Below are 16,840 nucleotides of genomic sequence, written 5' to 3'. Positions count from 1 at the left end.
CCTTGGTTGCTTTCGTTTCTTAATCGCGAAACGAGCCGGGTGATATATTTTTATTTTCATCCCTTTATGTTCCTGTGATTATACCGAGCCGAAATAATGTTCATTCTTTACACTTTTGTGTGCGGATAGGCGTCCACTAATGGATTCAGTTTTCCTATCTTTGGAATGCATAGTTTTTATATGGGGAGGTTCTGGTCTCACAGACGATCTGTTCTTGAATCTTTCCTTTCTTTACAAATGCCGTTCCTCGAATTAAAGCCTTTTCACTTAGGGTTCCTCCCCTTCCCCACCCCAACGTCTGACTAGTACGGTCACTCAACTCGAACATCCTGCAGAGAACTTTTAAGCTAAAATACAAGCTTTTCTTTTAGTCGATGTCCTTCTATGCTATTTATTTTTGGAATCAATGAATCTGTTGTCCGTACCTCAGTTCTTGCGGTACGTGTACGAGTGGTCGTGCTTCTGAACGCATCGGCATTTCAACTCACCCGAGTCAAATGACTGATTCCAGTCGGCGAAACTCTCTATGCAGTAACGTCGTTGCCTCTTAGCGTTTTCTGAGCCTAATCCAACGCAGTTCCAAGAGAATACAGTCCCATTTCGACGTAGCTGCTCTTGGTACGCAATCAGGGTGCCGCCGACAATTGTCTTCGCAGCCAACACAGCAGCGCCATCCATCGGCGATACTCAGCTGCTAATTCAAAAACGAGATTGCTGCTATTGCATTCTGCTTCAGAATGCACAATCGCTGGTTTAATACTAACCACACCGACTGTATTTCTCCCAAGGCTAAATGCAAAAATGCCCGTGTAGCATAACTCTATTGCAGAGCCCAAGGCGGTCGATTGTATAAGAAGCACTGAATTCCGATGTGCTTCCGAGCCTAGTTCTGGATCGGACGTTAGATTCATGCATTAATGGGAATGCAATGAAGGGCGTTTCGTATCAGTGGCGAATTTGGAAATACTAATTATAAAATACGAATTATAAAATAAGAAAACTGAATTCACCATAAAGGGTATAAGAGACACTGAGGACAAATTAAAGTCCGCCTTTATCGTAGTTCGACCTCTTGATGGTGCGCCTGGCCGCCTGGCTCGTTGCGCTCGGTACGGTTGCCCTGCTCCGTTATTAGTGTATGTGGTTATCGTGTGTGTGGTATCGTGCATGGTTATCGGTGTATGTGGTTATCGGTGTATCCTGCATAGCCGAGCTAACCCACTGCCAATTTTTCCTTGACTTTTAACTTTGAAAGGAAGCAGTTGTGTTAACAATATGCGTTAAGTAACGACTACTGGTAATATACCATGTTTTAAAGGAAAACTAATTCCGGCATCCGGGGGTTTTTCTCCGCTGCATAGGAGGCTCCATTCGTCGAGGACGATAGAGAAGACCTCAAAACTAAATACTAGTGTCGCCGTCACCGGCAAATTTCGCAAGTAAAATACATACTTCGGCACCCACCTTAGAACGCGAAGCTGGGCTACAAAGCTATCCACTTAAAAAGGGCAGAAAATGCTCCTTTTCGTTATGTACATCAACATCATTAATAAAATGTCGAAAACATTTTAATACGGCAACGTCATGGACCCGTTCTGCCAAAGTCGCAGAGGTCCGCGTGGAGCGGCCAAAGTTCGTGGCACCTGGTTCTCTAGCACTGTGCGAGGGTGCGCCTCAACGGCCCTTGCTAATACTGTAGCGAGAGGTGAGCAATAATAGCGTGCTGCGACTTAACTGACCGGTGAATGCAGGAATCGAACCACTGCAAATCAGTGGCACCGCCCGGTATCGGAAGACTTTAGTCCTTCGGTTGGTCATGGACGTCAGCAACAAGCACGTGGGTGGTAGCAACGGCGGTTCCAAAGTCAACGCGTAAATTGCGTGAACTCCGGCCGGTAAAGTCACCGTCGCACAGGGTGGAGTGGCAGCGTGCACTCACCGTTTAAACTGACCATGAGGCGAGACTGTGGTCTAGGCACCAGTGACCTAAACACAATTAGGCATGCGTTCAGCGAAAGCGAAATGCCTCATCATCGCCGAGGCCAGCATGATGTCAGCTGGAATTCTGAACTGCGTCAACAAAAGGTTGCGCGCCATAACCGACAGATACCTGGTGCCATTTTACAGTATCAACGCGAGCTGTGCAGGAACCGATGCCAGCTACGCCGTGTTTGCCAGTACAATGCGGTGCGAGCGGTTGAAGACGAAGCGAAGTGAAAAAACTCGAAATCCATTGGTACGAGCATCCGAATTCGAACCAGGGCACTGTAAAAAAAACTGAAGCGAAGGGAAGCCGAGACGGTTGTAACCCTGGGGTCAGGGTTGTTTTGCACCACATTGTGTCACAGTCCGTAAATTTTCAAACAGATTGTTCTCAGCCGTATGAGCCTTTTGCTGCTGGACAAACATCAACACACACAGAATTGGCCAAAGGATCAGTCTTCAACGAAAACAATAATTGAATGAAGTTGTCTTAGTGCCACTTTAATACGTAAGCTCACATTGCTGAGCCTCTGCTCCACATCTGTAAAAGCATGTAAAGCTTGTTTTGAATGTAGGGCAAAACTGTGACGCGGCAAAGCTTGCCTGACGAAGGAAGCATTTAACATAATAATAATACTTGATTTTGGGGAAAGGAAATGACGCAGTATCTGTCTCATATATCGGCGGACACCTGAACCGCGCCGTAAGGGAAGGGACAATGAAGGGAGTGAAAGAAGAAACGGAGAAAGAGGTGCCGTAGTGGAGGGCGCCGGAATAATTTCGACCACCTGGGGATCTTTAACATGCACTGACATCGCACTGCACACGGGCGCCTTAGCGTTTTGCCCCCATAAAAACGCAGCCGCCGCGGTCGGGTTCGAACCCGGGAACTTCGGATCAGTAGCCGAGCGCCCTAAGCACTGAGCCACCGCGGTGGCTAAGCATTTAACAAGTGGATGAAAATATAGCGCGTTAACTCACAAGAACCCCATTTACCTTATGTGTTGGCATGGACAAAAGAGCATCAGAAAAACCCACGAGGACCCCTAATTACCTCATGTTTTGGCAACGGGACAGCGCTGGATGCTGTTGATGGCATTACTGGAAATGGCATCATTTCCAGGCATAATTTCCATCTGGTGACGTAACTTCTCTCCTAGCAATGGGCGAATTTTATGACCGACGACACATTTCTTTTCCGATGAGGCTTTTGATGCTATCGTATCAAAAACTCTTTCCTTTATATTGGCATCACCTTTCATTCCTTCCTAGGAATGCCCTAAGAAATTGACGCGTAATGAACACCGATTAAAAAGGTAAGGGCTCCGCAAAAATGCGCTTTGGCGTAAACAAAAGAAACACAGCCTCTTACGCCATCATGCAAATGATAGAACTTTAAGGAACATGCAAGTGGGGTGTGGCGCTTGACCAAGTTCTTTACTGCAATCAGCACACGGCGGTCGCTTTTAGACCTCATTTTTGGGTAACTCGTGAATGGATCGGCTACGTGGGGGATCTTTCATTTCAAACATGTTCTCAAATTTTTTCATCGATAAAATAGAGTTCAACCATGGCCTTCTTGCATAAAATTTCTCCCGTGAGCAGCAGGACAGCCCATCCCCCCCCCCCCCCCCCCCTGAAATTTTCCTGTGTCTGTTTCGAACGGCCTGAAATACTAGAGTTTACTGAAAGTAGTTGAATTAGACGCACACGTTGCACTGTTTTCATGCTCGAATACCTTTCCTTCACTGTTACTTTTCCTATGCAAAGTCCATATTCTTCCTCATATTTTTCTTTCACAGGAGCATGGAGGTAGATGCATTGCTCTCCTATTAAACATTTGGCCCGTGTTATCCTTGAACCATCTCCTGAGCCCCACCTCCATACTCGAGTTGTACCACCCGCCTCTGTCCATCTTTATGCTCCAGATAAATTCTGTCGCGTGTGGGGCGCCTCTTCTTAGAGTAAAAGAAATACAAGAAAAGCATCTAAGTAATCCTCGAGGGCAAATCTAAGTACTATCGCAGCTTTCTCGCATAAACTATCATGACCATGGACTTTCTCTTTTTTTATCTGGGCGGGCTAAGAAAAGGTGTTCATGGTTTTAGCTTTTCTTTTTCTCCAGTGTATCACGAGCACCGCGACATGACCCAGTTAAACGAAGTGAGGGCGCAGAAAAGCACACGTGTTCTATAGTTATGACCTTATTTCTAGAGCTCAATTTTACTGAGCAGAAATCTCGGCTTGCCTTCTGCCCTTCGGTAAACCGACCGTGTCTTTTTTTGTATATTGTGAAATGCGTCGAGATGCCGCTGTTATCCAGGTCATGGATATTTAAGAACTTAACAGTAATCGTTTCTGGTACAATTTTGCGCCTGCACAATGGCTCACTGCTTGCTCCAAAGCAGCAGGTTTGGATAATAAAGTAATTTTTCCTGTCTTTCGCTTAGTTTAACGGAGGAGTACCATGAAAAAACGAGTTATGAAGTTACTATGACTGTACTGAAATTTTAGTGAAGGCGTAATGATCTGGGCACACAGTATTCATTCGCGAACAGTTTCATTTGGCACACTGGTTAAAGCGTTCAGACTTTATCAGGAACTCGGTAAGCTTTAATATTTCTTACGTTTCATGATGATCATTTTTAATGGCGCAAGGTAAATCTGCCAAATGACGTCCTGGCAAAGGGTGCTTGCATTTACACAAGTTGGGGCCCAAGATATATTTTCGAACGATTTCATTTCAGAGACGCCAAGCAGCAGGAAATGGGAAAGCCTCTACTCATTGCAAACCGGTTATTAACAGGCAGCACAGAGGATGGAACCCCGCACCTCCGGTGTACGCGATGGATGCTCAAACCACTAATCTAAGGCTGTGACAGTTCGCGCTTTAGTAAACAATTTATAAAAATGAGGAGATGGCTAATGCGACACGTTCATCTTTTCAAGCCAGAAATTTTAATAATATTATTTGCGCGATTGTGAACGCTTTCCAAATTCTAGCGCGATCTGGTAGACACATCTTTGATATTCTTTTCTTCGTTTTGATTGCGCACAGTTCGTAACAGTAGCTCTTTATGTCTAAATATAATTTTCAACAATAATTATAATGAGTGGATCATATTGCTAAACAAAATAGTGAGTGTTCCGCTTTGACATGTGGGCGAACTGAAGTGAAAGAACCTGAGCAAGTTATCAATGGCGCTTAGTATTGTGTTCAGGCCGGACAAAATGATGCGGGCTGCACTAGAAAAGTATTACAGTGTCATCCGGTATTTTCGCGCCTAACGTGCAGTCCCGCGTACAGTGGCGTTGCATTACGAAGCATAAAAATAACTATTCACAGCTTAAAAACTGCCAGACTTCAACTTGTGGCTTAAGACCTGCGCGTTCAATAAGGCTGTATAATTTGCAGACCGCATAGCATTTTTTTTTCTAGATTACTTGAGTTCGGCAAATATCTGCATTAACTCTGCACAAACACCACCCATAGATGTATAATTTAATAACGCCCAGCAACGCCTGAATTGAGGGCCGATTAGTCGTTCCGCTTGAACCCAATTCAACATTCCAGCGTCAATATTTGGTTATCTTTCTTCCCGTTTATTCTTCATTGAAAAAGCTGAAAAAAAACACGAAGGCGTAATTAAGGGTGGCATGTACGCGGCTTTGCACGATTATTAAACGCTCAAAAAACTTACTTCAGAAAGAAGGGGCAAAAGAAGTTAAAGACAATCGAAATTTTCGTTTACGTTCCACGATGGGAATGAATGCTCATGTTGTGTCTTTCCTGGCCGCTTGAAAATTTCTTGTACATTATATTCCTCGTCGTCCACAGAGTCCTGGGAAGCGTGGCTTGCAAATGCAGGCAGGCATCGTTTGAAATATAGTAAGCTAGGGCGGCTGCGTCTCGAGCTCGAGTCACGTACTTTCGCACCTGGGGCTGCTGGAGAGCGGAAGGCATGCTTCGTTAAACGGAGAAGTCTGCGTGCGTGCGACCGTGTTCAAGTCCGTTGAGTGGCCCGAAATCCAAAAGACGAGAGGAGAGACGTGGCACATGCAGTCTTCTAAGAAAACAACAGCATGGCGTTCATTCACACATAAAATGCTTTAGAAGAAGGAACCTTGTAGAAAGATTGGTGCAGAATCTCATTTTTTTCGCGAGGAGCTTGGTGCTCCTGGCCAGCAATCCGATCCAGCAAATAGAACGAAGGAAAAAGAAAAGCGCCTCAAGTACCACAAAATTCAAGTGCTCCAGTTATTTTGGTCCTACTTTATCAGCATTCGACGTGTCTAAGGTACACCGGGCGTAAATATTCCGCTCATGTTGCCCTATTTAATGCAACCTTCCACTAGATGCAAACATTTTATGCACCTGTCAGGTTTCAAAAATGCGAGCTTAATGGCGTAGTTACAGCGCGTAAGCATTTGGAGGTAGAATTCCTAGCTACTCACTATGGTCGCCGAGTTCATGCAGATGCCTTTTTGTTTTTTGCTTTCCAATAATAGTTAAATCCCAATAATTAAGGGTGTCAATCTGGGAGACACGATCTCGCCAATTCTGTTTACCACTTGTTTACAGGAGGCACTAGAGGTCTGGGTTGGAAACAGTCGGAGATAAGAGCCTATGCATAATACCTTATTAACCTCGGATTCGCTGAAGACACTGCCTTGATGAGTCACTCAGGAGGTGAACTGCAAAACATGATCAATAAGCTAGACAGGCAAAGCAGTACTGTGGGTATAAAAATTAATATGCAGAAAACCAAAGTAATGTTGAACAATCTAGCAAGAGAACAGCAGTTCACAGACTACAGCGAGGAGCTGGAAATGGTAAAGGAATAGCTCTACTTAAGGCAGGTAGTGACAGCTGATCCGGATCATAAGAGGGGAGTAACTAGAAGGATAAGAATGGGGTGGCAGGTTCTCTCAGATGGCGGGTTCAGGATGACAGATGGCAGGTTCTCTCAGATCATCAGTGTCATTTTGCCAATATCCCTCAAGAGAAAAGTAAACAGCTGTATATTACCGGTAATCACCTACGGTGCCAAAACGGGGAGGCTAACGAAAAGGGTTCATCTTATGTTAAGGACAACGCAGCGAGCCATGATAGGTGTTACGTTAAGAGACAGGAAGAGGGCAGAGTGGGTCAGGGATCAAACACGGGTTAATAACATCCTGGTCGAAATCAGGTACAATAAATCGGCTTGGGCAGGGCATGTTGTGCTGAGGCAAGAGAGAGAGAGAGAAAGACAAACGGAAAGACAGGGAGGTTAACTACGCAGCGCCCGGTGTGCTACCCTACACGTGGGAAGGGGAACGCAGGGAGAGATAGAAAGGGGAGAGAGCAAAGGGAGATGATCCCTTTTCCACATGTCCGTTGGCCATTACTTGCAGGGTACACACGGAACACACTGACAGTTCACAACCTGGCACTGAGTCCTGAGTCCTTCAATAACTTGAAAAGTGCCTTCAAAGCTGTCCTCTGCAATGAAGGCATACTCCAAGGACCCAGAATCCTGGCTTCAGTAAGGGGTTATTTTGCGAAGGCAAAATGACCGATAATCCTTAGGGGTAACAGACTTGATTGCAAGGGAAGGGAAGCGTAGCTGGGAGCGGCAGAAAGTTAGGTGCTCGGATGAGATAAGGAAGTTTGCGGGGACCGGGTGGTGCCAACTGGCACAGGACAGACTTGCTTGAAGAGATTTGGGAGACATGTACAGCCTCCAGAAGAAATATTTGTGCAAAACGTAGGCGTGAGAGAGGTATTTCTTCTCATATGGTCTCAAAAAGGAACTTGGGTCTCGCAAACCACATCACAACCACATTGGCTGTGTTTTGAAACATCCACATGCCAGTGCAGTGGTGCATCGTTTAACCGCTGCTACTATGTGCCGGTAATGGCATGAATGCTCGGCGCGATCTACAAATGTGACACATTTTGGGTAGTTACGTAGGCGGAATAGAAATAGGATCAGAACTGAATAGAAATCGAGGAGTGATAAGCAATGAACTCTAAATTAGAGCACAATCAGAACTTGAATAGATTGGTGACTGAGCAAAGAATGCTATCGCATTTTCTTCGCACCAATCCAGTTGATCACCCACAAAGTTTTCTTGTGCAGGCTGGGCCCACTTACACAACGAAACTATGTTCATTTTACAAAAAGAGAGTGCGCACTCCTCACGCAGAGAAATTCGGCGCTTAGAAAATCAAGAGCGACCGGAAAAGTCTCTTCAGTCATGGTAAGGGGCAACTTCGGCCTCGTTTAGATGTTCACGAGAGCTTTAGGGAACGACACGCTTTGCGTTTCCTACTCAGTACACGTAAAACCTTGACCTTCAACTAGTAATAGAATCCGAATTAGTGTTAGTCTTGGATGCTAGATTTTTCTTTCTAGAAGAGCAAAACCGAAGGCTTTGCCACACGCAGTAAAGCAGAATTCTAGCTAAATCTGGATTAACTGGAGTTCAATAGCTTTCACACAAATCTTGGTTCGGGGTAGCTTTCGCGTTTCGTCTCTACTCAATTGAGAAGCCATCTCTGGGATCCGGAAATGTTAAAAATAGACTCCGTTTTTCCACAGCGCCTGTCGTCACCGCCGCTTTGAGTCATGGTTTAGGTGGTAGTGCAGCTACGAAGTACATCTGCAGCTACAAGAAAAGCACGCGGTGAGCAGAAGAGCGTGGAAGCGCGAAGAGCAAGGAAACCCAGACTGTGGGACCTCTCTCGAAGAACCAACTCCAGCAAAGCTACAATTCTCAGGGAAGAAAGACAAGAGATGCACGAACAAGCAGATCTGGCCAAGGTAGGTTAGCAGCGAAAGGAGCACGTGAAACCTTTTTTCGAAGTTCGCTGTTCAGGAGTGCGCCAATTAAAGAGACATATTTTCGATCCCCCACCGCTTATCAAACGCAACGGCAAGAAAAAGAACAAATATGACTCCAGAGGCCGGAACTAGGAAGAGAAAAATAGGTTATACACTTTGGCTCACTTCGCTAGGCTGCACTAGGGTTCCCCTAAGGTGAAACCGCGGCGGCACAACTTTCTGCGATCGATACCGACAGCATACCAAGACGCCTCCGGGCAAACATAACTTAACCCCTTTAATCGCCTCTCTTTGGCTCCCATTTTTTCTCTTTGCGTCTTGCTACCTCGAGGCGAACTAACTTAGTTCTTAATCTTACACATCTATAACATGCCACTACCATTCCACTGAAGAGCACGAGGAGAAGGTACGGAAGTTGGTTCATCCTTCTGTCCCCCATGTTTTTTTTTTATTTAAAACTCTGCCACTTTATGGAAAGCACTTAAATCGCCGACGTGGTAATTGCGGTAACGCTCCCAGTCATTTTTAATACCTCGCAGTCTGACTACTTTTACGACAACCTCAATTTCAAGAAAACAGGGGTGCCAAGCGCCAGCATAAACCTGATAATTTAGAGTAATTGAGACAAATTCTGGTTTGCAACACTCATTATACATAAATTTGCGCACAGACTTGAGTAATTTTGGGCACATGGCACAGTTACTTTACTTTTAGTTTGCTTTGGTTAATGCGGTTTGACGCCCCGATGCGACTCAGGCTGTGAACGAGTTCGTTCCATGTATGAGTGGTAATTTTTTAAAATATGAAATAAATCAATCCGAAGCAAATCTCCTAAGCCAGCATTGTATACAAGCTAAAAGAAGATCAGATACCAGTCTATTGTACGTTGTAATATATTGTACGTTGTAATACCTTCCACATATAACAGGGAAACCTAGCAATAGTGCGTATAATTTTTTAGGCTCAAAGCTGTCATCCTAACAGGAGCCGGCCCTTAAACCTTGTATTTAGAACGGTTGTCAGAGGCAGCTTTGAGTATGCTTATGTTTCCCTCCTTCAAAAGCCTCATCTGAAAATATTTACTGGAGGTTAACAAACACGCTGTGAGCAAGAGGGGGAGGCCTCACGGAGCACTGCTATGCAAGCTCCATGAGTTTTTCTTTTAACTTGTGCATTTTGTGTTTGCAAGAAACCCTCTACCTGCCTGCTCTCTACCATGTACTGCACGTCTGGTCGTATTAGAATGCCTGAAACAATGAATACAAAGAAGAACTAGTGCGACGTGAATGCACGCCAAGCCAAGCTCATCCAAGCCACATCTTAGCCATATTATTTATATCTTTTCGTTTAGCGAGCAAAATATTTTTTGCAAGAGTTAACCGGGAGTGCGGTAAAGCAGAAAGTGGCCAAGTAAAATGTTTCAGTGCTTGTGTTCCGTGACGAGCGAACTCTATTCAAGGGCTTAATCTGCAGGACGTTGATAGAAACATGAAGCTCCTGCGAACTCTTCTTCTCATAAAGCTTAACGTATTTCGACTCCAGAGTGCTAGGAATCAGCAACGCTACAGATGCACTTTGAAACTCGCAGTCGAAAAAACTTATAAGCATAAAAAGCTTACGCTCTGTCTGTTTCGACACAGTGGCAATAGTTTTCATAACAGCGGCCAAGAAATCCACGACACTTTCCATGAGTCAGTGGGGATGCTAGTCAATGTCATCCTGCCTTTCAATACGCAGCACGTATCGATGCAATCCTTACTACGCTGCTTCGAGCGCGTGCTTTCGTAAGTCGAAGGATCCGTGCAGCAAGCGAGGGGAAGATATCTTATCGATCATTATGGACATTAATCTCCCCTGAATCACGCACGAACTTTAACCAAATCTTTTTATGGCTCTACAATTTAACATTTGAATAGCAATTGATAGGAGGTATTTGACAGAAACTGCTCTTTTTTTGTTTACATGATTTAAATAGCACCTTACGCTAGGGTTGCAGACTACATGCAGGACTAGCTTTGCGTATTATCGACATCTGCTCAGCCGCAGTGAGATGGAGAAAAATAATTAAGGACGACAGAGGAAACTCTAAATAAGAGTTAAACTCATGTGGCCGTCTGCTTTCAATGAATCTCATCCTCTTCCCGAATTCGTTTATTACACGTGACAGCTCAGCAATCGTGTTGGGAAAGTACAGCCTTCGGGATTCCTGTGTGCGCCGAGCTATTACTTTGCGTTATCAAAAAGAGTACCCGTAATGCCCCTCGAAGCCGAGATCTTCAACCAGGCTTTGAAATCGGGAATTCATACTATTCTAATTAGGGCTACCAACAGCCTACGGTAATTTTCTTGCATGTCTGCATTTTTCAATTCTTGGCTTATTGGCGAATCCTCCACTCCTGCATTCCTTCGATGGCATTCGCGTTCCACTCTCCATGACCGACGGTTTCTTCGTTTTCCGTTGATGCTGTGATGCCGTCGTTAGTGCTCTTTTGGATCAGTTAGGCAGTACAACGCTAGAGCTATTCACTTGCTTAATCCTATTTTCAAATTAGCATACTTGACCCTTTATAAGGTATCAGTCTGCATAAATTCGTCTTCAAGGTAGGCATTCCAGGCGACGTATTTATCTATTTTAGCCCCTTGACTGATTTCACTTAGCAAGTCGAGGAAAATATCTTTTACTACCATTTTCTTTGGCTCTGAAGAAAAACAGAGTGAACTCTAGTTAGAATTTATTATTATTTTGACTTTGCTCCAAACAAGACGCCTCTGGGTGGTTCAGTGACACAACCAGTGCTTACATTGCTCTAACCGACAAAAATATTCGACGATTATCCTGGCTTATTTATTTCCTCTGTGATCTCGTTAGCCTGCGCCCAAAAGCAGCCTACATTTGTGACTGAGGAGTAAGAATCAGCGCAACAGCATCGAATTCGCAGTGGCGGGACCACGAAATGGTAGGCTTAGGAGCACGCTGTTGTCGAGGGTTAGATTCCAAACCGACAAAGACTATTTGCACAAACGCAAGAGCCGCAAATTGAATTTCTATCTAGAGCCGCACCAATACTTCGCTGTCGGTGAAAACGGTCATTGAAAGGAAAGGAAAATTCACAACGCAGCGTCGGAAAGGATCGCGAGTTATTTCTTTCACTTCTCGAAATCTATGCGCCTTTGTGTGAAGTTTTTAGACCTGAAGGAAGTAAAAGATAAACGAGGATGAAAAAGAGGATCAAACGTGGTCGCTCTTCCAGAATTGAGGAGAGCGGAGCCCAAGAAAATTAGTCGAGAATAGGAGTAGTAGGTCTTGAGAATAGCATAGTAGAATAGCCAGCAACTGGGCAGTAATTTCTATATTACGAAAATTGAATGCCCATGAGCGAACGCCCAATGAGGGCGACGGAAATTTGTTTTCTTTACTATCACTCCTGGGCAGAATTCGCTTCTGCTCGTTTAAGTTTTTCTAGATTTATTCTGTCTGTTTTCCTTGTTAAATATGCTGCGTTTTTGTTCCTTCAATGCTTCAGCTCTGCGAACGCGCACTCTCTGCAGCTTTGCAAATCTACGTTATTTCGTCGCCTCTTTGACTGCTCTCTCACATCAGCATTTTTCTACTCTCTGAAAATCTCACTTGAATATACAGAGGACGTTTATTCTTCTGGTTAACTTATTTTGAGTGCAGACATCTAATTCAACTCTGAGCCTTCTCCTCTGCTAGCTCTAACACAAGCCATCTCAAAGGGTTTGCGCGCAAAGGGACCTGGGGCTTCAAGTAGAGAGATTTTCAATTTTATCACTTCAAGAATCTACCAACATTCACATGTGAGGTTCGGTTTAAGAAATAATATAAACTCTCTACGTCAAAAAAGGGTGCACCCCCGTAGCCTCTCTTGCTATCCAAAGCTTCAGTTCTGTTTTCACCCTGCTCAATTTATTACCAACCCATTTTTATCGTTAAATTAGGTTTGATATTTACTCCTATAAATTTTTTGCGTGTTGCATTTTTTTGATAACGAGAAAGGTCATGACTGAAAAGTACAGTGCTAGGAATTTGTATAATCATAACTATTCTAAATATGTGGGTCGGTTCTGAAGATTGGCTAAATTCTCTTCATAAAACCTCTAGAAGCATAAGAACCCAGAAAACCTAGTTCTTAGGACAGACACCTCATTGTTTTAAGACACTATGATTGATTCCTTATATCGTTCACTGAATGAGGGACACTAGCGTTTATTAGTTGTGTAGCGGAACAAAGAACTGCACCTAAGCTAAACACTTTGCTCCTAAATTGTAACACATTATGACGTGTTTAAAGACTTACAGGGTCACAGGCTTATTTGTCCGTCATCTACAATTTTTTTTCTGGGCGTTAATACAAGTTTGTATTTTCCTCAATTAAAAGAGTGAACCAGAAATGTCCAGTCTATTAATATTGATTTGACGTTATCGGAGCTATCAAAGAAAACCAAAATTAGATGAAAATAATATGTAATACTAAGTAAAAACTACTTTTAAAAGATTTTGCCAAAAGTCATTCTCATGAATAAAGTGGACATTTATTATCAAGCTTTACAAACTTACAGGAATAGAAAATGGTAATGAGCGGAAGAAGGCTCTACAGAAATGTTGATGTAACATGGTAGTGCTACTAAAGCGAACTACATGTAAACTGGCTAAATTTTTTACGTTCTCTCAATAATTCGTACGGCTGGAATATGCTCACCTCCGGTGAGCTTACTGTGAATTGTTAACAGCAGACTTGTTGCATTATTTTGCATCAACAAGGTAACATGATATCCAGGAGAGAAAAATTCCACAGACTCATAATTGATGAAATACAACAATTCTCCTGGCCAGTTTTTATACACGTATACCCTGTTCTTGAAAAATCGCGTGTATCAATCTCATCGAGGTTTACATCAGGCATGAACAATAACATCTGCAGTTACTATGCGCTGTGAAAGGTCAAGGAGGCAGCGCCAACCACACTCAGAGTGCAAGCGAAGTTGGTTTGGTTTATGGTTCGGTTTATGGTTTGGTTTATAGGGGTTTAACGTCCCAAAGAAATTCAGAACATCAGGGATGCCGTAGTGAAGGGCTCCGGAAATTTCTACCACTTGGGGTTCTTTAACGTGCACTGGCATCGCACAGTACACGGTCCTCAATAATTTCGCCTCCATCGAAATGCGGCTGCCGCGGCCGGGATCGAACCCGCATCTTTCGGATCAGCAGCTGAGTGTCATATCCACTGAGCCACCGCGGCAGCTAACAAGTTGGTAACGATGATATGAACACAGTAGCCAACAATGATATTAGTTTACTGCATAGTAATCTCAAATTGTAGAATAGGCGGTAAGGTTAAGCTCAAAATGTTTGGGAAATAAAATGAAGATTAAAAGGCATTATACGTTCCCATTCCGAAATTCCTATTACAGCCTCTTTTCTAGGCGCCATGGAAAAAAGTTTGGAACCGCAAAGCCTTCTACCAAAATATCCTAGCACTGAAACTACGAACGCAGAGAGTCCAGCCTTGTTACACTCAAATGAGAACTTCACACTATAAAGTAGAGTCACTCCTCAGATATGTTTCAGAAGCCGTGTATTGAAGAGCAGCCTACGCACTTCTAATGGAGGGCGTTGATAGTGATTTTCTAAGGCTGCGAGAGTGCATCAGGAGTTGCCGTCACGCACTAGAGGCGAAGTAGTTCTCCTGTCATTGCGAATCACACCGCCACTTCCTAGATATGTTCCGGTCCTCATCTACTCGCTACGCACTCCTCATTTCCGCGCTCTACCCGTTAGCTCTAAAGTCGGTGCATGGTGGCTGTGAAATGCATCTGCATGAATGAGTGTACATGCGCCCAAATAACTCTAAAGGAAGCCTCAACATCATTTACTTCACGAGCGAAAGCGAGTGCGGCCTCTGCACCGAACGTAAAATGTTTCCCACGCGATTTCCTGGAACTCAATACGGCGTCTTTTAAGTAGAGTAATTGGCGATTTTAACTGGTTTGTAGCGATAACTACATTACGGTAGCATTTCGAGCCTTCAGCGTGGCGGTGGCACGTGACGGTGGCGGCGCCCACGTGGTCACGTGGCCAACCACGTGACCAGCCACGTGGTTCGGAGCAGCTGCTGCTGCCGGCGGCGTGGGGCGCCGGCGAAGCCGAGCTGCAACAGCTGTGTACATGCGCCGTGTCAAGTGGGACGAAGGTGAAGAAGGAACGCCAAGCGAAACGGAGCGGCGAAAGACTGACTTTGCAATTCAACTGAGCGAATTCCACTTGGCCAGCTGTAGCTATCGCGTCACTCCAGGTTTAACCAGAGCTAAACCACCGCCAATGTCTTTGCTAAGGCACCAGTCCTAAAAGCAAGCCTTGGTGTTTTTGTCACTCCCTTTTCATCGGCGGAAGAAATTACGCCGCTCTTGACTCGATGTGTTGCTGCAACTATTTGTGCATGTGGTAAAGTTAAAAAAAAACTTTAGTTCTACGTAGTTTTTTTTTTATTCAAGCACAACAGTCTATTCACTATTTCTTAATGCAAAGGTGTCACAGAAGTCGGTATACGGGGACGTCCGCCAGCGTGGTACTATGACCTTCCTGCGGGACAACACTGCATTGCATGATGCTCAAAATCTGCGCGCTGGCGTTGACATAGGAGAGGTAAAAAGAAACCTTCGTGGACAATCCGCGTGCATGTATGATACCGTGCAACGGGTGTTCTCTGAAAACATTCCTCCAATCCTCAGCACAAACTTGTTTAGGGAGGGCATCAGGGTTACTTGACGACGTAAATTCACGTTATTGTGCTTTTGCCATAAACGCCACACGCTTGCTGCGCTTCGTGCGTATAACTAACCTTCAATAAAGCCTTATGGTGAATTCCAATCGCAGGCCCGGAGTGGTCTGCACGCTCTGTGACAGAGCGCCTGAATTCGGCGGAGAGCGCGCGACCTGAAGTTGCGATTGGAGTACACTTGCTCTGGCCAGAGCATGTAGATGGCGCTCGCGAACTGCTGAAGGAAGTACCCGTCATTCCTTGCGCTTCTTCGCGCTTTTCCCGCGATTCACTTTTCAGTCCATAGCGGCGGGCGAAGCTGATCGTCTGCTACGGAGCGCGGAGAGGAGCCGGCGCGGCAGACGCGACAAGCCACCGGAAATGGAGGGCGACGCTGAAAAAGAACGTCACGCAAACTTCCGGTCGACTCCGCCGATTACGGCGGAGCAGTTCCGACTGCTCCACGGAGCAATCTCGGCTCGGCAACCGCTCCCTGTCTACGATTGGCAGACGCAATCCGTGGCTCAGGTCTGCGTTTGGAATACAGTTGCTCCGAAAAGAGCAGAAAACGTTGCTCCTGAAGTGCTCCAACTCTACGATTGGAAGTCACCATTAAACAAAAACTGATGGTGTTCGTAACGATCAACACCTCTTGCCTCGAGGCTTTCCATTTTGTTTGGTAATCCGCAATGGTAATGTAACGGAGTCCTTAAGTTCGGCAGGTGGTAAACAACGTTTCATTACCAAAAATATAACAAGAGTCAACATTTGTCTGTGAGGAATTAAGAAAGTGAGCGCAAAGTAAAAAGAAAAACCAAGACTTTCAAGCGATAATAGAAAGAATATAGATGTGTCTGCAGCATTTCTCTTTTCTCGCAAAAACAACCTCTTCCTGGCGAACGTAATCTAAAAGATGCGCACCCGCTCAGATCACACAACGTTTAAGAGATCGGGAGGAGCGAGTTTTGGTTCACAACGTAGTGCGCTTATAAACTTCACTAACCAATAACTGCGCCATAAGCATTCAGTAAACTGTGACGTCCATTACAGAACCTTTGCTGTAAATTGCTGCTGTCTATAAACACAATAATGCCGCCTTCAGAAAAACAACAAAACATTGTCGTTGGTTTTTTGAAGAAGGCAGCGCAAAATACGGGCTAGGGACGGAAGACAGTACACAACTAGACGTTCACGAGCGCTCGTGACCGTCTAATTGTCTCCTCTCTTCTGTCCCTCATCCGTATTTTG

Source organism: Amblyomma americanum, chromosome 6 (assembly GCF_052857255.1).
Source record: "Amblyomma americanum isolate KBUSLIRL-KWMA chromosome 6, ASM5285725v1, whole genome shotgun sequence".
Taxonomy (NCBI): domain Eukaryota; kingdom Metazoa; phylum Arthropoda; class Arachnida; order Ixodida; family Ixodidae; genus Amblyomma; species Amblyomma americanum.
The sequence above is the reverse complement of the archived record's forward strand: the minus strand, read 5'-3'. Positions refer to the sequence as shown.